The sequence below is a fragment of the Sciurus vulgaris genome (genome assembly GCF_902686455.1).
Source record: "Sciurus vulgaris genome assembly, chromosome: 12".
In the NCBI taxonomy this organism is placed as follows: domain Eukaryota; kingdom Metazoa; phylum Chordata; class Mammalia; order Rodentia; family Sciuridae; genus Sciurus; species Sciurus vulgaris.
The window spans coordinates 67,787,155-67,809,127 of NC_136473.1; the positions used below are offsets into that span (position 1 = coordinate 67,787,155).

The 21,973-nt window shown below is 38.0% G+C and overlaps 1 protein-coding gene across 5 annotated transcripts in view; it reads left to right on the plus strand.

Annotated features, from left to right (window-relative positions):
• Positions 1-21,973, plus strand: part of ESRRG (estrogen related receptor gamma) — a 591,202-nt gene that overhangs the window by 47,359 nt on the left and 521,870 nt on the right. The window contains exon 1 of one of the 5 annotated variants that reach the window (XM_079107171.1): positions 2,266-6,011. The exons of the other annotated variants lie outside the window; for them this stretch is intronic. The gene's annotated coding sequence lies outside the window, so the exon portion shown is untranslated. Of the gene's footprint in view, positions 1-2,265; positions 6,012-21,973 lie in introns of those variants that run through there. 5 annotated transcript variants of the gene reach the window in all.

The window sequence follows — 21,973 nt, forward strand, 5'->3', positions numbered from 1 at the left end:
GTTATTCATTTAAACCAGTAATGATGGTGGTTACCACCAAAGACGGTTGTTTTTGGCAACCCTGTGATAAAATGCTGGACCCTGATGATTCAAAGATATTTTATTTACTTATGGACAGTTATGACTGGTTCAGATGGCAGTCTGCTACAATAAATAACCTAGGGCTGGGGATGTGGCTCAGGGGTATTATGCTTTTCTAGTACCTATGAGGCTCTGGGTTTGATCCCCAATACTGAAATCCCCCCAACTCTCCAAATCCCTGGATAAGAATATAACAAGGATACTAACACATTAATTTACTTCCCTTATACAAATTATTTAACTTGAAATATCTGCATATCTGACAACATTTTTTACTGTTTTGAAGATCGAAATGCAAACTACCAACAGGATATGAAGCTTAGCAAAACTTGTATTCCTGTTCTGAGATACACTTACATGGTAAGAAAAACAGTGCTTTCAGATATCTGTGTTACCAAAGTGGCCCATTTAAATTTGGTCTGGCTCTAAGATATATTACATTAATAAGGCTGATTTTTTTTGGCCAATATAATTTATATTCACAAATACCTATTAGCACAATTATAGATTGTGAAGCACATTTTCATATATGTTAAATACTAACAAAAATAACATTTGTATAGTGAGTTAGTTTATAACAATATATCATCCATAAGCTGAATTTATTGCACTATCTCAAGAAGGCTGTTGCTTTTTACAGTGTAAACATGATATGAAACTAGATTCATTTATAAGAGTTTCCTTCTTTTCTTTCACTTTTCCTCCTTTTTTCTTCCTTGCCCTTTTTTCCCCCCCTTCCTTTAAGGGGGAAAATAATCTAATGATATTTCTTTTGATAAAGCATATGTAATTGGTTATCACATATTTCTATTGAAAAAGGAGATGTAACAAGCAAGCCCACATGATTTTTGGACTATATTTTCTGCTCACCATTGTTCTTGAGGAAAATGTAAGGTTGCAAAAATCATTTCATGCCCTGTATGTTTTCAAACATAAATCAGGAAAATTGTTAGCGAGTTATAGCTCTTCTTAGAGACTGTAGCTATCATGCTATAGTAAACACAGGCTATATATTTTTCCAAGTTATTATGTGTGGAGAGAAATCCAAAGTTGGCTATTTAGATGAACACTTTAATTCAGTTATTGGAAATTCATTTTCTATTTATATGAGCATTTATTTTCTGAATGTTGTAGAATTGGAGTATAATACCTGATGATCCTTTGGACCAATCTCCATCAGTTAGAGATGTTAGAGATTTGCTCTTTATGGCTAATGTGTATACTACTGAATGGTGGTTTTCAGTAAAAGGTCAGTCCCAGTGATGATAAGTAGAATTAACAGTATGACCAGATTGTCCACTTCATCTGAGAACAATAGCGATCCTTGCTTTTTCACTTCTTATATGAAGGGTTTGACTAGATAGTCTTTGACTTACTTTGCCCCTGTGATTCTGAGTTAAGTGATTGATTAATAATGAATCAACCAATTAATCATACTCTTATTTGTTTCAATTCTATAAACTAATTATTAAATATGACCTTATGCCATGACTACAAATATTAGTGTATACAGCAGTAAATGAGCTCAGGTTCAGTGGTTTGAAATGAAAACCTCATGAAATTTAGACAGGTTTGCATTTAAATGTTTCCTTTGTAGATCAATTATCAGATATTGAAAGCATACCACTCTCAAAAAATCTTAAATACTGATTACTTTCCTTTGCTGGACTATAAAAGCATATTGTTACCCATTAAAGTGAAATTTTGTATTATCAGTGATGAATAAAATGTAAAGAACAAGTTCTATTATGATACTAGTGATAAACATAACATAAAGGCAGTAAAACTGAATGCTAGTTCATCATTTATCTAGACTCAGGAGGGTTGATGTTTAAGAGAATGCACATAACTGGAAGTCGAAAAGATAGATGGGAAGTATTGCAGAGTAGCTGAAAGGGATTTTTAGAAACTTTCAGGATTTTTAGTGACTGGTTGCAAAGTATATGACTTTTCTTTCCCTTGAAAGAGTGAAACATTAGCACTGCTGCTAAGTTTATTACCTGTGATAAGATTTCTTTTTGACACCCAAATTCACTAAAAGGCAGGAGGAAGGATGTGTGGAGATAGAGAAAATAATTTTCTGAAGCATTTGTCAACACGTGAGAAAAGGTGGAAGGTATAAAGGTGTGTGTGTGCGCGTGCGCGCGCCCACATGTGTAAAATGGACTGATGTGTATTTAACTGAGCTGTGGCATGTGAAACCAAAGGTAAAAAGAGGGAAACTAATGCATGTAGATTTCTCATGAAGGGAGAGTACAGTGTGTTATGTGGAAAAGCTTTGGAAGTAGGTTTTGAGCTCTTGTCTCAAGTTTGCTACTGGGCCACTGACTGCCTGTATGATTTGGGGAAATTATTTAATTCTCTGAATTGTCAAAATGTGAATAATCAAAAAATCAGTTTTTCAAGATGATTTTGAGAGTCAAGTGAGAATCTGTAAACCGTATATAGTTTTAGGTGATGAGGAAAAGTCATTAGGTCAACCAGTTCTCTGCAGTGCACAGGTCTGACCATTTCAAGGGGAATTTGTTTAGCCCTTGAGTGGTCTTTGGTGGGCACATTTCTTGCCCTCTGAGGAACAAGCACTGAGGTAGGTACTTTACATAGTATTCTATTTAGGGAGGAAGCAGGAAATAGTATGCAGCTGGGCAGTTGAATGTGGAAGATGTTCCCAAGCATGATAATTCTAATGTATGCAGTGCCAGTACTGGAGCATATTTACTTTCCTTTACAGATGGCCAAGCTTGTCTAAATAAACAAGTGAATGACTTTGGAAACAAAAACAATGTATCTGGTAATTTTTTTTTTTTTTTGTCTCAAACATTGCCTATCATTTGCACTTTTGCCATGACATTGATAGTAATCTAAATTTCCTGCACTTTTGTGAAGGCTAAAGGAATTATTGTTTGGCAGTAAATGCTTACAAGTGATGATATAAATCCCATTAAAAAGATTTCTAAGATGTAACATTTGCAATGAATGTAATACATCACTCCAAGTTCTAGGTACCATACAGATTTTTCTAAAGGGTATTTTTATATATGACTCGCTGATAAATATCTAACCAGTTTATCCACTAGAAATGGAAAATGGACTGTATTTCAAAACAGAATGAAGTAGCAGGTCAAAAGTTATTCAAGAAATTTGGACTGTTTGTACAGAGAATATATTAAAAAAACAGATTAAAAATTAGCTTGAATTGTATCTGAAAATGATGTATGCTCTGCTCTGATTGACAAGATGATGATCCACAGAACTGTCTACTTTGTGATCTATTAAACTTAGAAACTGGGTGAACCTAGAAATCAAGAGATGTCTTAGTATCAAGTTTGAATATAAAAGTCAGTATTTAACCATTCTTACCCCCCAGTCTTTAGGTCCTCATACAGAATACATGCTAAACAAATTAAGAAAACAAAATTCAGGGAGTTTAATTATGAATCAGTGTTAAACACTTTGAGATGCATATGATTATTTGGAGGTCATTGAGAACATTGTATGAGGACTGGAAGGTCACAAATAACCTCTTAACCATCATTTATTAAGACTCTGGCTTGAGGTCGAGCATATGTAAAATTGACTCGGCTTGAGTTTCTTTTCAATTTAGAAAAATTTATTGAACATTTAATTTGTTTAATATCTAGCTAGGTGTTAGTGAATTGAAAGTAATTTCAAGATACAGTGTCTCTAAGAGATTCATTCTATCTTTAGGGAAATAGAGTATGCCCCCATGAAACTATTAAGGTAACAGTACCAAGTGCTGGTGATGTAACTGAGTGGTAGAGTGTTTACCTAGCATATGAAGGTTCTGGGTTCTGTCTTCACTGAAAAAACAAACAAATGAAAAACAGTCCTATACAAAATTGTGCAAAATATGAATGCTGCATGGCCAATTTATATAGTTAACGTAAAACAGTACTTGAAAGAATCTGAGAGCTTGGATTGACATGCCCCTTGTGATGTACTAGCTGATCAACCTTTACCTCTTTAAGATGTGGTTTTCCCATTTGTAAATTGGACATAGCTTCATCTATCTCATAAAACTATTGGCAGAATCAAATGAGACAGCATTTTGTTTTGTATGTTAGGGATTGAAACCAGGGACTTGCATATGATAGCTAAATGATCTACTACTGAGCTACATCCCCTACCCCAAGAAAATGGAAAAAAAAAATTTTTTTTTTTTTTGCATGTGATAGAGACTACATAGATTATGGGAGGGAAGGAGGGAGGACCTAACACTTATGGACCTGTACTTGAAGTAATATACTGTTTCTTAATCGACTCTGTGCCCCCACTGTCTGGCACTGTGCCTGGTTCTGCCGGGAGACTCAGTAAATGTTTTTGAATGAATGCATGCCAGGCTCTGTGGTCGGTCCTCAACATGTGCTATCCTTTAAATAGTCACAAGAAAATCTTGTGAGGTAGATAAGCTGTCTCTACTTCAAAAATGAGGAAAGAGAAGTTTGGAAATGTTAAGCCACTCCCATCCTTGTGCAGGTAGAGTAGGAGAACCAGGAAAGGAAGCTAAATCTGGCACCCGAGCCCAGATTCTATTCATTACACAACATGGGTTCTCAGATATAAGGAAACCATCATCTGCCTGAACAACAGGAAAATGTGAAGAGAAGATCTCGGATGGTTCACCAGTCCTCCAGGCAGCTTGCTCCTGGACCCCTCTCAGAGGAGGAGGAAAGCAGCGCTCTGAGCTGCCTGACACATTTCACATGGCCTTTGTTAAGCTGCCAGTTGTGATTTCTGCCCTTTGAAGTAAAATGCACAATGGTGAGAAAATGCCAGGTTATGTACTGCAACCTGGACTCGTCCTAGGGGCAGGAGAGAGAAGTAGAGAAGGGCAGAGAAGAACTCGAGGATAATGAAGTGGGCAACCAACAACTTGGATACTTGGATTAGGTTTGTTATAGGCATTAGCAGACCCCCTAAGTCTCTATTTCTCTTTCTTTTATGCTCCTTTAACATTCACTTCTGGAAATGGTGAGGTCTCGAATTTTCCTTCTCTTCCATGTTAAGGGTGATAATTAAGAAGCTATTTCTACTGCTACTCGGCACATTCCATGTTCTCCGTAACTTGTCTGCTCTTGGTATCCCTAGTCTTATGATAAGTGAGTTTTACTGGAGTGAAGATTTGTAATCACCCTAATTTATAGTGAGCAGTAATAAAATGGCCCCAAGAACACAGTCATTTTAAAACTCTAGCCTCTGATTTGAGAGGCATAATGCAGAATTTGGTACATATTACCCAATCTTACATTATTTTTTCTCTGGGTTTATTTCTGAAGAACCAGAGGAATCTTAAATATGAGAAGCAGAAGGACATACATTTTGAGAATTTGAATTCATTTTTAAAGTTCTGTTTAAATAATAGAGCACAGAAGGTCAGGACAGCAGACAGAAAGTACATTTCAGACAAGTCCAGGGAATACCTTACACCATTGTCCAGGTCCAGCCGGTAACTGTGGTTTCCCAGGTACTGTGCTAACATACCCAGGGTGAAAGCTGGCAGGGAGACACCTTCCACTCTCCTCCCGACCTGTGGTAAGTCTGCTGGGTTGAATTGTGTGAAGTTGTCAAAGGTTGCTCTGCTCTCCAGCACTTGGCACGGGCTCCACTGAAATGTGATGCCATTGGTTTTCAGTAAAGGTTCCTTTCTGCAGGGCTGCAAACACAGATCAGCTGCTACTGTGTATACACAACCAGGGAGCAAATCAACCAGCACATTTAAAGCAGCCTTTTTAACCCTGAGACTTTCCAAGATCTCCTCTTCACGCAGGAAGTTTCCTTCTCTGTTGTCAGATTTAGCACTGTGCTCCTGTCATCAGATCCGAGCTAGGCTCCCTGCTGCACAGTAGAGAGGCTTCCTTAAGACATTTGTCCTTGAAACTGCACCAAACTCTTGGAAGAACCCAGAACGTGTAAGTATGTATGATTTAGGCAGCACTAGTACAGGGCAAAGCTGCAGTCAACCATTATACCATATCCGATTAGCAGTGCAGGAGGGGTTTTTCCAACGTTTTGTTACATTCATTTTCAATTCGTTCTGAGGAAACAAATCAATTCTAGCTTCTGATACAGTGACTTTGCAGTAGATGGGGTTGTAATATGTTAGCTTTAACTATTTGCTGTTCTCATTTAGCATTTAGATGTGACTTGTGGGACAATTACTGTGGGCATTAAACTATAAAACTTCTAAATTTTTATTAGGAATTATAATTGTTGGTCATGTCTGTCTTGAGAAACAAGTTAGCTTTGGGGAATGTTTAAAGAATTAACTACATAAATTCATGGACAATAGAATGAATTTGTACTGTTTCTTGCTCTCAATAAAACATATTAGTTTGCAGTTTTAATTTACTCATAAAGAGCATTCCACTGAGGTTTTGTCTTAATTGAATTCTACTCAATGCTGTCGGTTTGGTGTTTTACTGTCTTGTATGTGTCTGTTTAAGTTACTTTGCTGGGATTGCAGTCTGGGTAAACCTGTATTTAGGCACTATTTAGATTCTAAGAACATTCAGGTGAAATAAATGCTCAAGGAATTTTGGGAGGTGGTGGATTTGTTTTTGAGGGTGGTCGTATTACCCTTGAAAGCATTTTAGATGCACAACGTGAATGGCTGTCAGATGGAGACCACAGACCGAACACTCAGAGGCTCTAAGTCAAATCTCAGCTTGTCCACTTTTCTAACTCCAACCAATAAAAGTCCTTGGCCCCTTTCTATCAATTTTTAATATGCAACAATACTTATGTTTATAAGATTAATTTCTCTCAGATTAGTCTGATTGATAGCTGGATTGTGGTTTCTTAAGAGCTCGCTCCCTGAAACCCACAGCAGAGCTGCATTCCATTTAACTAGTGAATGTAAAAACGGGTAACCATGGATTCAGCCTCCACTAACTGCCAGAGCGGTGACTTGTTGTAAACAATACAAATGAGCCAGGAGAGCAGAGGCAACCAGACATGAAATGATTTTAATAGAAATTACGGTAAAAGGTCATGTGATTTGGTATCCGCTTCTGTTCAGTTTTAAAGGGGAAGTCTTTCTTTTCTAACCCCCCTCCTTCCCTCTTACCTATTCCCAACCAACCCAAGTAGGTATCTCCTTAAACTTGGCAGGTCCCACTTTGTGCTTCCATGGAGAAGGGTGGCCCATGTAATTCTGGGCAAAATGTGGTGACTTGTGGATTTTCACTGGTAAGTACCATTATTTCAGGCACAGATAGAAAGTCTGTGTATTTCAGGGCTTCCTTTATGGAAGGTCATGATAATTACATCACAGAAGTTCTCAGGCCTAGGTGTAAGAGGGTCATAGGTCATTTTGTTTCTTGGTTAAAATGGTCTGACTGTCTTTCTTCCTTCCTAAGTCTCTGGATTAATTTGTAACCTCGATCTTTCTGAAAACTGTTATTTGCTTTAGAAACAACTTCTGCAATGTGGTAATAAGCACATATAGATGGTATGTAAAGGACTGTGCTTAATCTAAGGGTTTTCACTCACCAGATCATTTCTGAGTTCTACAAGGACCAGGTCTTACAATAATGTTTGCATTTCTCTGGTAGAGATACTTCTATATGTCAAAATGATTGTATTCATAAATGTCTTCAATCAAGAAAATGAGCAAACTATCTGTTAGGTGTTAACCTCATGGTTTGTTGCACTGTCATTAGCTGTGTTTAAGCAAAGGAAATGCAAGAAGAGAGTCTAGTAGTCAAAGTTGGGGGACTGGGGAGCACTTAGAAGCACAGCTGTGTCTCTGTCCAGATTTGGGGGGTATACCTATTTTTCACATAGGAATGAGGATGCTAAGAGTCATGACCTCACACAAACAGGCATTTTAAGCAAAGGACCCTGTCTAGACATGTTGTGTTATATGGTAAAACAGACCTGAACTGGTTTTGTGGGCTAGGTTTCCTTTCACATGCAGATGGCTTATATAGTTGGAACAAAAGATGATGATGGATTTATATTTTACCTCCTTTGATGTATAGATTCTTCTGAGTGGAAACCTAATTGTACACATACAGATGACACAGTGAGTGATAGAACTTGGGGTGTGTAGTTTTCTATTAATATCTTCACTAGGATAGAATCAATCAACACATGAAAAAACCTGAGGGTTATAATTTAGCAACTCAATAAGATGAGCATCAACCCTCCCCAAACACTCAAAATTTGTTGTAACAAACTCTGTTTAGACCTGTTAAGTGTGAAGTGTTAACAGAGTACCTATATTTGTAAGCTTTCTTTCTTTCTTTTTATTTTTTTTTTTAATCTTTCTGGGGTTGGGGATAAGACTTAGTGATATAGTGCTTGCTTAGCCTGTGTGAGGCCCTGGGTTTGATTCCCAACGTGCACACGCACACACACATTTTTTTTTTCCCCGCACATTTTTAAGATGCTGGAGAACTTTTCTACATGCTTAGACTGAAAAATTCTTCAGAATGTCATGATTAAGGGTGTAGTCTCATAACTTGTTTGCTAGTCTAATACCAGCTATGCTTCTCAAAAAGAGTTGAAACTCCAGTAATTAATGCTGGGAGGAAAAAGGAAAAAACAAAAAAGGCAATTTCAAACAGATGTGGGAATACCAAACCCAAGTGAGGTTCTCAGTAAATTATAATAAAAAACTTTTCTTTGTCTTGATTCTCCAAGCAGAAGAGCAGCACAGAAAGTCTCAGCAACAGAGTAGTTAGGAGCACAATCTTTCATGTTTCTGACATGCATTAGAGTCTTTGCTCTTGATCTAACTTTGTGTAAAGGATTTTAGGCAAAGCGATGTCCCCTCTCTGACCTTGCACATCCTCATCTGTAGATTGAGAAAAATCATGCCTGTCAGTGGGTGGTTGAAATGGTTACATGATACACTATGTAGAAAGTATTTGGCATAGTGCTCAGTAAACTGCTGTTAATTTCATTATTATTTTTGATTGAAGAAAAATATAGTTGGGTAGAATTCTGTCTGGTGGTGAGGGGCAGAGAAGGACAATATCACATCATAGATTGGTCCTTTCCGAGCGACATTTGTACCCTGCAATAATGTGTCATCACTTTGAAGATGCCGATTCAGTTTAAAGCATATCATAGTGCTTTATATAACATTTTATTAAAATTTAAAAGTAATATATATATTCATTTTCATGCAAATTACTTCTGAAAACTAAGGATGTTTTTCATTTATAATCTTTGATATTGTGATTGTTGAGGCTGTATGCAGTTTTACATTTGATCTTGTCTTTATAATTGTAGGCAGAAGGATACTTAAAGGTGTAAGATATTCAAATTACACCAATCCTAAAAGTTTAAGACCTGGTAGTCCCAAAGATAATCATATAGAACAAAGAGCTGTAATAACAGGTTTGTAAGCATGAGATTATGTGCTACCAAAAAAAAAAAGTCTTGGGAATATTATATATAAGTTCACTTTGTCTTTTGACCTTTGCCCTTGACCTAACCCAAAGGTCTCATTTCCTCAACCGTCCTTCCTTGGTCCCTCCCTTCTACTCTTGTCTTCCCTTCCCTTCGTCCCTCTTCCTTTCTTCCTGCCTTGTTCCATGTCTCTCAGCTGCATTGCATTTTCTTTTTCTTTGTGAATCAGAGGGCTCAGGGAAGGGAAAAGAGGGACAGGAGACCCACAGTCTTTTGATGCCAGCTCTGGTTTTATAAATGGAAACTTTAAGAGAAGTCAGAAAAAAATCCGTTTTTCTTTCTCCTGCTATTGAACTGAGAGCCACATCTGAAGTGACCTGCAGACCCCAGGGAAGCCTTGCTCAGTAACTATTTGTTGATTCATTGATTAAACGGCATGAAGAGAAGGGGCATCAAGCACGGAGATTCCCTTAGTAGTGAAGGCTTTGAAACCCCAAGCTGCAGTGTGCAGTAGGATGGCTTCTCTGTGACCTTCCAACAACTAATCTCCTTTAAGAACTGAATCAAAGCAGTTTAGGGATTTTGTCAGATGGATTTTGTCTACAGTTGGGTTTTTGGCAGTTGTGTGTATAAGGCAATACATTCTTTACAAAGATATGAATTTCTTTCTCCCTCTCTCTCTCTCTCTCTCTTTTTTTTTTTTTTTTTTTTTCCAGAAAGGAATGAGGACAAGGGGCCAGCAGAGATCTCTAGAGAGGGACTCTTGTTTATCCATGGTTCTGTGCAGGCAGGGACAGCTGCAAGGTAGATGCCTTTCTCACACTTCCAGCCAACCTTCTCCTTAGCCTCTCTCGTCTGATGGTCCTGCCAACTAGCGCACCAGCCAGTAGGTGTGCTGTAGAATCTGCTCTTCCCAGGGTGGAGAAAAAGCCCATGGTCAAAAGTAATATCATCAATGGTGATGGGTCTCCAGAACCGATATTTATGGAAATCATAGCATGTAGATTAGTGCGGGAAACATTTCATTTTAATAGATAAGTTGTCTAAAGTCATAGAACTTGCGACTTATAAAGCTGGGGCTACATTTTGGAATTTCTTATTTTTAGGCTGGCACTTTTTTGAAAGTCCCTGACTTCTAGAGCAATAGACTATGAAAGGAAGCTTACATCATGGGAGTTTAGGAAATGGTGAGACTATTCTAAAGGGATTGCTGAAAACACTTGTGTTTTCTGGTTCAAATCCTGAAGCTATAGTTTAGCAATTCTGTAGTCCTTAGGAAAGACACTTAACCATTCTGGACTGTGTTTTTTTAATTGAGATTAAGAATTCTAATACCTACATTTTAGGTTTGTTGCACAGATTTAGTAAAATTACATATATATAGTGACTAATCCAATGCTTGATGCAAAATAGATAGTAAATATTATTGTCAATCCTTTTCCCCTCTTGGGATTAGTGGTAGAATCATGCATGAGAGAATGACAAAATAAAGGTTTTCAGTGTGTATCTGGAATGGTGTAGCTCAGTGGTTTTCAACATTTTCTTCTGGTTTAGCACATTATAGAAGATGTTTATAGAGAATCATCCTATGCCTGGCACAGACTGATGGGTAAATAGTGGTGATGATAATAGTGGTGGTGGTGATGGCAGAAATTTAACGCTGGTGGGTGATGTGAGCATACCACAGATGAGCCCAGGACTCTAAGCAATTCCTAAACCTTACCTTGGATTGCACTGCTTACTTGTGACAGGAGAGGGAAATCAGAATGTTGGTGAACAAGAGGGGAGCAACGAGCCATATTATTATAGGTGCAACTGCACTCATTTAAATTAAAAGGAAATAATCAGTAGACCACCAGCACTTTTTTACTGGAAATGAATACTGACAATGTACTGCCTGGTTCTGAAGGTGACATCTCTCCTGGAGGAATATGATTTTGGAAGATCTAGATTCCATGTCACTATCTGTGATGACCCAGGGAAGTAGCTGACCCACATTGTTTCTATTTCCTTATTTTGAATTGGAGTGATAATGGTAGCCACTGAAACGGTAGGATTGAATGAATGAATGCATGTCAAGTCCTAAGAAAAATGTCTGTCTCACAGTAAGTGCTCAATGTACATTAGTAATTATTAGAGGCTTTCGTTCTCAGGCTATTAGGTGGGCAAGCATCCTATCTTGAGATTCTGCCCCCAAAATTGCCACTATTAACATTAGCCATAGTGTCACTAGTACATAAAACTGATTTTTAGTTTTAACATAATAATAACTATTCTTTATTGTGCACTTACCATTTAACTAGGCATTATGCCATGTGTTTTATATGGTGTCCTAAGTGATCTAATTCTCTCATTATTCCTATGAGATGGATATTTTTACCTCATCTCACAAATGAGAAAATTGAGCCTTCAAGAGGTGACAGCTTGCCCAAGTCCACACAGCTAATAAACTCTGGAGCCAAAACTCAGTTTTAAAAATCTTTTCTACATATTTACATACTGCTCCATTCAGTTGTATACAATTCATAGGATTTATAGGAAGGGTAAATTTTATGGAATGAAAAAAAAAAAGTGAAGAGGATGAAGTAGAGAGAGGGAGAAGGAGGTGGAAGAGAGAAAGGCACTGGGTCTTCGATTTAACACTCAAGCAATCCTGAAAGTACATGATCTAGGAGCATCATCCTCATTTTAGACTTTATTTTGTCCAAAGCATCATAACTAGTAATGATGGATTTGGGATTTATATTATGGTATTTTTACCTTTAAAAATCCAGTCTTCCATATTACGTTACCCTCTTTATTTTTTATTTTATGTGTTTTAAATAAAAAAAAAGCTACCTTTAAAAAAATATTTGTTGAAATTAGTTGTACTATACTACCTTTTGAAACATAAAAGATCCATGCAGAGATACAGAGAAAGAAGCATGCCGAGAAGCAAGTACATGTACATTGACATGAGCAGACACATAATAGAACCATCTTTGCCCTTCTTCAGATACTAACATTGGAGATTTTCCAAAACCCTGTTGTGCTTTTGCAACTATAGGCATAAACTAATCTATATGCAGAAGACTAGGTATTTGATATTGTTTTAATCCTTCTCATTTAAAAACAGCTTTTAATTTTCTTATTTAGTGGATTTTTTTTTAAAAGCATCTAGCTCAACATGTTACATTTTCATCCCAGTTTTATAAATGAAGAAATGAGTTATGTAGTTTCCCTAAATTATTTCCCTGAGATCATGGTGACATGTAGCAGATGAAAGGTGTTTTCTGGATTTTGATAACTCCAGAGAAGGATTTTTCTCTTTACTGTGGTGACCATTTCTAATTGGTGTGATTGCCACCTAATCAACTTCTAAGAAGTGAGGGACATGTGGATGGAGAAGAGTCACACCTGTGTACATAGTGAGACCCTCTGGGAGGTGGAAATGGAAGAGTGGCTCTTTATCCAGGTCTGCTATCACCTTCAAGTCCACAGTGCCATCATTTGATCTGTAAGGATGATGTAAGGGCTATGGTTTGCCCCATTCTGATTTTCATAGAATCCAGGCTGGGCAGAGGACAGAATATAGTGCCTTCTTGTGCTTAAGCCTCCTGGGGTCCACCAGACGCCATGGCATCTTCCCCAGACAGTTGCCTGCTGCTCCCATGAGGTGGCCGACTGGCGCTGTGTTTGTGGAGCAGATGGAGTTCCCTTCCGAGAGGTACTTCCTGCTCTGCATGCTTGTTCTGAAGATGTGGGTTTGGTAAGTACAGGAAACCAGGAAAAAAGAGGAGATACCAAACTCTTGTGTGAGAAATGAGATGCAGTGCAAGGCAGAGGGGAAAGAAGGGACTGGGAAATCTTCATAATTTCCAAGGTTAAGGTCAAGGTCAGACTGCTTTCTTATGTCAGTTTAAACATTATACCTAAAATTAGACCACTAGTTACTTTTTTCTTGGGGGAAAGAACTGGGAGTTTCCCAGTCACCATTTTTTAGTTTTTAAGTATTGGAGGTGAAGAAGAGAAATTATAAAAAGGAAAAAGTCTTGGATTTTCACCTTTTTCTTTGGAAGGTTGTAGAATCATAAGAGCAGCTTTGAGTAAAGCTACCTGAGCATAACTGTGTTTTGTTGATAAAACAATTGTTTTGTTATTGCTTTCACTGAACTAACATGCAAAACGAACTCCCTTCTGTTTCTCTAAATGTATTTCTTCTAATAACACATGATATTTGTGTTGTGAAAGTTTACAAAGACATAAATTATCGTTTTCCTTTTACAGTTGAGTTAACTTAGCAAGATTAAGTGGCTTGTTCAGAGTACGACAGCTTGTTTAAAAAAAAAAAAAAGGCAGAATACTAGAAATTAGGTCTTCTGACATTTAGATCCACCTCTCAGAAATCCTAGTTTTTAAAAAGGGTTGATGCAGGGAGGACTGAAGATTGAGTGTGAAGAAAGTTGGGAAGGGGGAAGACAGCCTCAGTATGTTAGAAGAAAGAACTGATAAGGCCATTTTTTGAGTTGATATGGTATCCATGGCTACGCGATGATGTAAAATTTCTGATTTCCTCCTTAATTGAAAAATGAAGACAAAAAGCACAGGGGATGGAGCAGTGTCCCATGAAGCCTTACACAGGAGGCAAATCACCTCTCCCCGCTGAGGTCTCAGGCTTCCCCTTCATTTCAAGTTTGCATAATAGAATGGAGGATGGAGTTGAAGGAGCTCTAAGCAAAAGAGAAATGACCTTGTACTTGCAAGTTTAAGTCCCATGTTTATCTGTAGTCCCACCCACTTTCCCATGTAACTGGAGAGTAATCCCTGTCAGTAACATCATCTTAGAAAGATGGGGACAACTTAATGAGATCCAGTGTGTGTATAGAAGGTGCAGCATTCTTTCATCAAAGCAACTAATACCCTTAAGGAAAAAATGCATTGATCTAATGCTTAGCTAAAATATGGGTGCTTTTTTTTTTTTTTTTTTTTTTTTTTTCCTTCCTTGGGAATGAAATCTTTTTGGTTATGTGGATCGCAGAAGGTGAAATGAATGTGTATTCTCTTTGATATGCTTTATTTTATTAGTATCAGGTAAATAAGATCCTAATACAGCTCTGTGTATTAGGGTGAATTTCTTGACCTGGCTTAATTCTAAGACTAAGACAAATAAATTATCTTTTTTTGATAATGGCTCTGAAATCTTCAAGTTGATCTGGCATAGTCAGTATTTGACTATAGATTCCCGGTAGAAAAGTCCATTCTAGCTGTCGTTAATGCCTCAGAAGTACAGTATGTTACTGGCAGACAGAACAAACTGATGTCATAGAGACATCAACTCTTTACCCTCAAAACCATCATTAACCAGGAGGAGATACCACTTAATATTTCAGTATTATTTTTAGAATGTCAAACTATTATATAAACAGCAAATATATTCAGTTAAAGGATACATGCTTTAAGCAAATGGATTTTCCTTTGGTCTACTTCAATGTTGTTTGTACGCTAGAGGTTTGCTCTGTATTTCCCTCCATTGGATTATTTAATAATCAATTTAATTTTAGTAAAGTTTCACTTTAATACTCCTAGAAATTAGAGGAAAATATTGCCTACATTCATTTGCTATGTTACACAGACACAGTACACAGCAAAGGTAAAAGATAAAAGATCAATTCTTATGGATCTCATAGTTCCAAGCTTTTAAGGCTGTATTATAGAAACTTTGTAATTATTGTGTGTAATCTTGCAGAAAATTAAATGTTGAGTTTGCATATATGAAGAAGTTTGGACTGTTTTGCTCACCATAGCTTGTTAGTACTGAGCACCTCACTGTCCCTGTCAGGCTTTGGGTTTTGCTTTACTGCTAGTAAAATGCTATTTGTAGCATAAATGAAATCCTCAGCAGGGGTGTATCATCTTATGCTTGAGATGTATTTTAGAGAACTTACATCTATAGTTCACTTGCTTGTTTCAAAATGATTCTAGACAAGTAGTTCTCAGCTAGGGGTAATTTTGCCCTCTAAGGCACATTTGGCAATATCTGGACATATTTTGGATTATTATGCCTAGCAAGAGGGGTTGTTGGCATGTGGTGAGTAGGGCTCAGGGTTATTGCTAAATCAAACTGTGCACAGGGTTGTCTAGTCTGAAAAAGTATCTAAACTGAAAAGCCCCCACTCTAGACACTTGCAAAATCTAAATGGTAAGAGAGAAAATAGGTAACTTAGTTTCAGATTTTTAGAATGGGTGATTTCATGGAAAGAATTTTTCCTTGGGACAGAGAATAGAAGTGAAAACTACAAACATGTCACCTAGCCTCATTTTCACTTTAAAAAAATTTAAATTATATTGTGTTGTGACTAATTGAGTCTTAAAATAACTTCCATCACTATCATATCAAATGACATAACTTAGAGCTTCCTAAATGTACTAGGTACCATTCTAAGTGTCTGTCCATTTATCAATTCCGTTAATCCTGAAAGCAACTTCACTGGGGAGGTGCAGTGACCGTGTTCTTCAATCCTGGGGCCTGTAGGAATATAGTGATCTAGTCCAAAGTGACAACAGAATATCTGGAAATAGGGAGCCATATTTTTCTAAATGACCCTGGATGCTAAAGCTTTTATTCCATGGTGCTAGCACTAAAAAAGTGCTTCTCTGGGAAACTAAGATCACCCTCATAAAGTAGGTTTATATTTGCTTCTAGAAGGAGAAAGGGAAAAAAAAAAGACTTTGTAACTTTCTGCTTGCCAGTTCTGCACCTGGTCCTGTGTCTGTCTTTTCCTCTTTAGTGGCCATTCCTGACTGAACTGGTCTTTGGGTTGTGTGTAAATGATAAAGAGTGAGTGCCCATTGGAGCCCAGCTGAATCATAAAGTGACTGTTCCTATTTGTGGCTGTCACTTTCTAATCGGCTGTCCTCTGAGTCTTATTCTAAGTTTGCAGGTGGGGAGATGAGGATCTCCCTTTATTTACTTACTTAGTGGGGCTAGGAATCAAACCAGGCTTCTTACATGGCAGGCAAGCATTTACTACTGAGCTACATCCTCAGGGAGGGTCTTCCTTTAAAATGTCATCATCAGGGTGGGTTCAACCCACTTAAATCTCATGTTTGAAAAAAGAAGAGTAGGTAAAATTTCTCTAAGCAAGCCTCATGGGAGATTCTCTAAGAATGCATTTAACAATGGAATTTTCCCTGGAAATGCCACATCAGAAGTCATATTCCCAGTGGGCATTTCTGTGGGAATTGGGAAGCTAGCTATATTTGCTGCTTTCACATCTCCTGAGGGTTTTGGTTCTGGGAATTCGGTTTGTCATAGCTAGACGTTTTACCTTTGCCAAACTGGTCTTTTGTATTAAAAACCTAAGTTGCCATCAAAAACCGGAAAGGAAAACATCACAAATCACTAGAAATATATCAGCATTCTGAGCAGCAGAATTTATGAGGCACTAATGGATATCCTTGGCTATTTATCTTTCTGGTGGCTGTTGAAACACCTCTGCCTTTTTCTTAATGTAAAAGGGCTTTCTGTCTAGGAACTGTAGAGTCCCCAAGCCCTGTGCTGTGGTAGGAGGGGACATGGCATTCCAGTGCTTGTTTTCTTTGCAGGGATAGCGGTGGAGAGTTACTTTCTTGCCCTTTTCTTTTTTGTCTCTTTTCCGCCTTCATTAAAAACCCAAAGTAAAGTGCAGTCTGCATATATTCAGATTTGGGGTATCTGTGCTGAACCTGGCACGACTGGAATAGGACGGAGAGTGGCCCAGTCCACCTGTTCCCCACTCCCTTCTGACCGAAGAACCATCATTTATTTATTCATAGCAGGCTTCTCTGTGTCTAAAGGATGATCCCTGTGTGCAATTATATAGTCTATTTTGTTCATCAAGTTCAAATAAACTTTATAAGGAATGCCCATGCTTTGGGGAGGACTTCTAATATTTTGTACATATTAGTTTAGCCCTGTCTTAATCTTCATTCACTTTTGTCTGCTATGGAAGAAAGGCCTGGAATACAGGAGAATTACACCTACTCAGGAAGGACTGCAGTTCCTCTGCGACTTCTCCCACACAGGTCTGCGGTTCCATTTGGGAGGGAGGTCTGGGTTCTGGGCCTGACCATGCTACTTCTTAACTTGTGACCTTGGATCAAATTATTTGACATTGCTCAGCCTCAGTTTGCACAGCTATAAAACACATCGAGTTACCTATCTATAATCGAGTATGTTGTGAAGATTAAATGATATAAAATATATGAAGCACAGAAAGGATTTAGTGATTGTTTCTGGGATTGTATGTACATACTACTGGAGTCCTAAGAAACTTGACTTCACCCTTTCTCCTTTTAAAAAAATATGTTCTGGGAACAACAAATTTGAATTGCCTCTGCCCTCATTCAAGAACAGATTCCAGGCCTGTACCCCAGTGCTTTGAATATGCCTCTAGTGGGTGGGATCTGCTCGCTTGTATTTTCAGAAATGCTTCTGGTAACTTGCATTGTTAAGCACTCCAGAGTCAGCAGGTCACTGGGACCAACAGTCTCTTTTCCCTATGATGCTCTTGATCTCCTGAGCTAAAGAGTGGAATCTAGAGAATTTTAGCTCCTCTACTTGAAGAATCTTCTTACCCTGGTGGAGTCAGTCTGAGCCTACTAACTTGCTATCCCACTTTATAAGCAGTGCTTTTTATGGTACGCCCCACGTGGTTGGGTAACCTAAATGATGTGATAATGAGGATGGACTAAAGGTCACAAGATTGTTAACATGTGTGAGGAGATTGTAGGCTTAGCCTATCAGGTGAGGGAGAGGTTAGCGCACCAACTGTATCCACACTTCAAAGCGTATAGCCCGTTTGCTGCACTAACTTAATTATCTGGGCTATTGATATCTTTGAGGGACATATCTATACCCCGGATACAGTTACTTCACTGTAGGAGATAGCAGGAGGTGGCTTGTTCAGTTGCCAACTTCCTAAAATGCTTTTTAGAGTCAGCTGGGTTGCTTAGTCCTCTCTTGCTCTTGGATTAAATATAAAAATAACTATGTAAAGCATATCAACCCTCTTTTCCCTGTCTGCTGAAACTGCAATCTCCTATGCTTTTTCTAGAACCCATTAAAGAGGGAGGAGAAGAGGAGGGGTAACAATATCCAAAAACCCCAAAGCCCCAGATCAGATATTCTCCCAGAACCAATCCTGCAGTTAGATCTCAACCGAGGTGGAAAATAGCTGGTCACGTTGGTACCTACCAGAGTTCCTTTTTGATTATTTGAGGGTTGATGAAGTAGCATGAACTTTATCCTTATTCTCAGGGTTCTTCTTTCTCTCTATAGCCATATTAGTTTTATTGACATCTCCACCAGAAGCCTGGAAGGGAAAGAAATACAACCCAAACCAGGCGATGTTTTCATTTCCAAGCCATAAAAGTGTTTGATGTTAAGAAACATTTGAAACTATAGACTGAAGGGAGGTATTTGTCTCTACCCGGTTTTCACTGATCCTAACCAGCCTCCTTCCTGTTTCCACAAAAAACAGTAACTCTGGTTGCAAAGCTTTCCATAGAGAAGAACTTCCATCTCTGACACTGGCTTTTGGCTTTTAGCTCAGAACAGGTTTTCTCTGCCAGGCATTTCTTACCTCCTCACAAGCAGTACTTTGTCTCCACGTACCTGAGCAGTGGTCATTATTTGGAGCAGTTGATTTTGTGGACTTTTCTGTTAGCAGGAATGATCTGAAATGTAAAGAGAAAGGATTACCCAAACCCCTCACTGCACTGCAATCGAATACAGTGCCCTGTTCTTTGACACCAAAATGTGGCCTGCTGTTGAAAAGCTAGGGCATTTAATGGGCAGAGACCAGGGGAGAAATTTCAGCTTTTCATCCTCTCCACTTTTATAAAGTCTCTCTCACAGTTTGCCATAGCTTTCAGAACATGGTCATTTTAATGATGAAAATGCTGTGGAGAGAGTGCTGGAGCGTCACGCAAAACCAGCTGTGGCATCCTGCGTGACATTCCAAATATTAATACAAATAGAATTAATTCCCATGCCAGGGGTGTCTCGGGAATCCATTTTAAGTTGGCACTTAACTTCGGTTTGAGATTTCCCGGTGACTGCCCATGTTGAAAAATGTTTGCTAAACAAGACAGTGCTGGGCCGCCCTCAATCTATAAATTCACTCACACTAATTCATTAACTAACACTTGGTTTGAACTAGAAGCAAACCAGGTTTAAGAGTAGATGGCTGTTTCATGTCCTTGGTTAGTGGTGAGGTTGGTACAGGTGTTTTTTTCTGCATATCACTCCCAATTTATCTCATTTGTTTTACTTGGGGGAAAAGAACAAAGCCGATATATTTATCATTAGTGTATTGTTTAATTGTATAATTTCCTAGTTCATTAAAAACTCTTTTAAATATATCTGGTTTATAGACACAGTGTAGAGGTGTGGATTTCTTGTATCTTGCAATTAAATTCAGATCGTGGCAATGCATAGACTTGACAAAAGTAAGACTTTTGGTGTCTAGTTCTCCCCTAGACTTGTCTTTCTATTTCTGCACGGTGAATTTAATAAAGAAACTATTTTGGAGTAATAATTCCTACAAGCCCTGGACATTCCTTTGGGGGAAGAGGACTGACCTTTCCCTGTTTTTAATAAAACCTCTGTGAATTTGGGCTTGCCTCTTCTATAGTCCAGTGCAACTGTCTTTTTATTCCACATTTAAGGGTGGGGTGAACCTTTATTCTTCTGATTTGGAAGCTCAAAAGCAGTCCTGGGAGAGAGGGCTCCTTTGAGGTTTGTATTACTCAAACCTGCTCATTTAGTACTTATTTACATGCATTTAGCTACCTTGGCTTATATTATCTCCTTTTGGGGGTAAGGGGTTAGATTTGTATATTTGTGATTCAGTACCCCACTTATTTCTAAAAAACACAGGAAATAGTGCTTTTATAATATACAGTTGAACTATGCTCTGGTGATTGGCAGGCTTTTTTTCAATCCTAACTGTGACACTGGCAATTTTAAAAGCCTCATTTTTGTCTTTGTCTTGAACAAGGAGCATTTTACACATTATTAAGTCCTGAAAATCCCACTGGATAGATAATTTGGAATGAAAGGACTTAAGACCATTTGGGGGGAAAAGGAACAAATCCATAATATCCCTCATGATTATTCTTTATGGTCACTAAAAATATTTAGCACACTAAATAAAAAGACCATCCATGAAAGTTTGATATGTTTTGAAATAGAATAATGGATATAAAGTCATCTTTTCTAAGGGATATCTTCTCTACAGTCACAAGAAGATTCCTGTAAATTTGTGTTGACTGCTCAGACACCAGGCATACTCAGAGGCATTTATTCCCTGGTGTCTGTCTGTCTCTGTATCTAGTGTTCAATGTCGTTTTGATTTTATAACTCAAAGTTCACTCTTTTCTCTTGGGTCCTAGCATACTCCCTGAGAAATGGAGTAATTCAGATGCTTGAAAAGAAAAAAAAAAAAAAAATCTCTGGGTAAACTTAATCTAATGTACATGGCACAGAGTGTAAGTTTCTATTAAATCCTAATAAACAGGGTTAGGGTGGCTTCACTCATGGAAATGGTTACAGTCCGTGGCTCTTCACCTACCTAATGCTACAGTTTATAACCCAAGTTTACGCTGCATCATCTTTCTTTAGCTTAATTATACAAATATGAGAATCAAGTAAATGATGGAGACATTAACAAGTTCAGAGGAAAGGGGGAATCACTGGACTCATAAAATCTTTATGTGAATCAACTTTGTCTTCCAAATTAAATATAACTTTGCAAAGACATTTGCTGCCCTTCACAATATGACCTCTATCATCATTTGCTAGCATTCTTTTCCACTTCAGGCATGCACTTCATATTGCCTTCTCAGGGATTGGATGGCTGTGAGAAAAACATAGTCTTTTTAAAAAATATTTTTTTACTGTAAAAAACACAGAGAAAACCACACAAACCAAATGTATAACCTGACATTTTGTATATTCATCTTTTGTACTGTAAAAGTATTGCATAATACATACATATATTCATATTGTGTATGTATTTTATACTAGGCAGGATAAGATACGGGCTTTTGGCATCTCCCAAATCTCTTCATGTGCCTCACCCAACTATAGCTCTTTGTACCCCTTTATAAATCACCATTAGTCTATTGTAGCAATCATTTCCTTACATTTTAAGAGATATTTATTATCTATTTGCATCTGAAAACCCCAGAATCCAGTCTTGCCCACTTAAGAATACTGAAGTTTTTAAACTCTCTTTAATCTGTAAATTCTTCCTTAATCTCACACATGTCCTTGTAATTTATTTTCCTTGAGCCTATGTTCACAATGTTCCTCTGCCTCCTGCATTTCCTGAGAATTGGCAGCTGGATCACACTTGGGCTTGTTTGATTCTTTTGGCAAAACTGTAGTTGGTAGTTGGCAAGGCTACAGCCATTATTGAAGCTCCCGTTGTTCCACTTTAGCCAGTGGGAACTTCTGCAGGTTGGTTCTTGAGTCCTTTTGTCATCA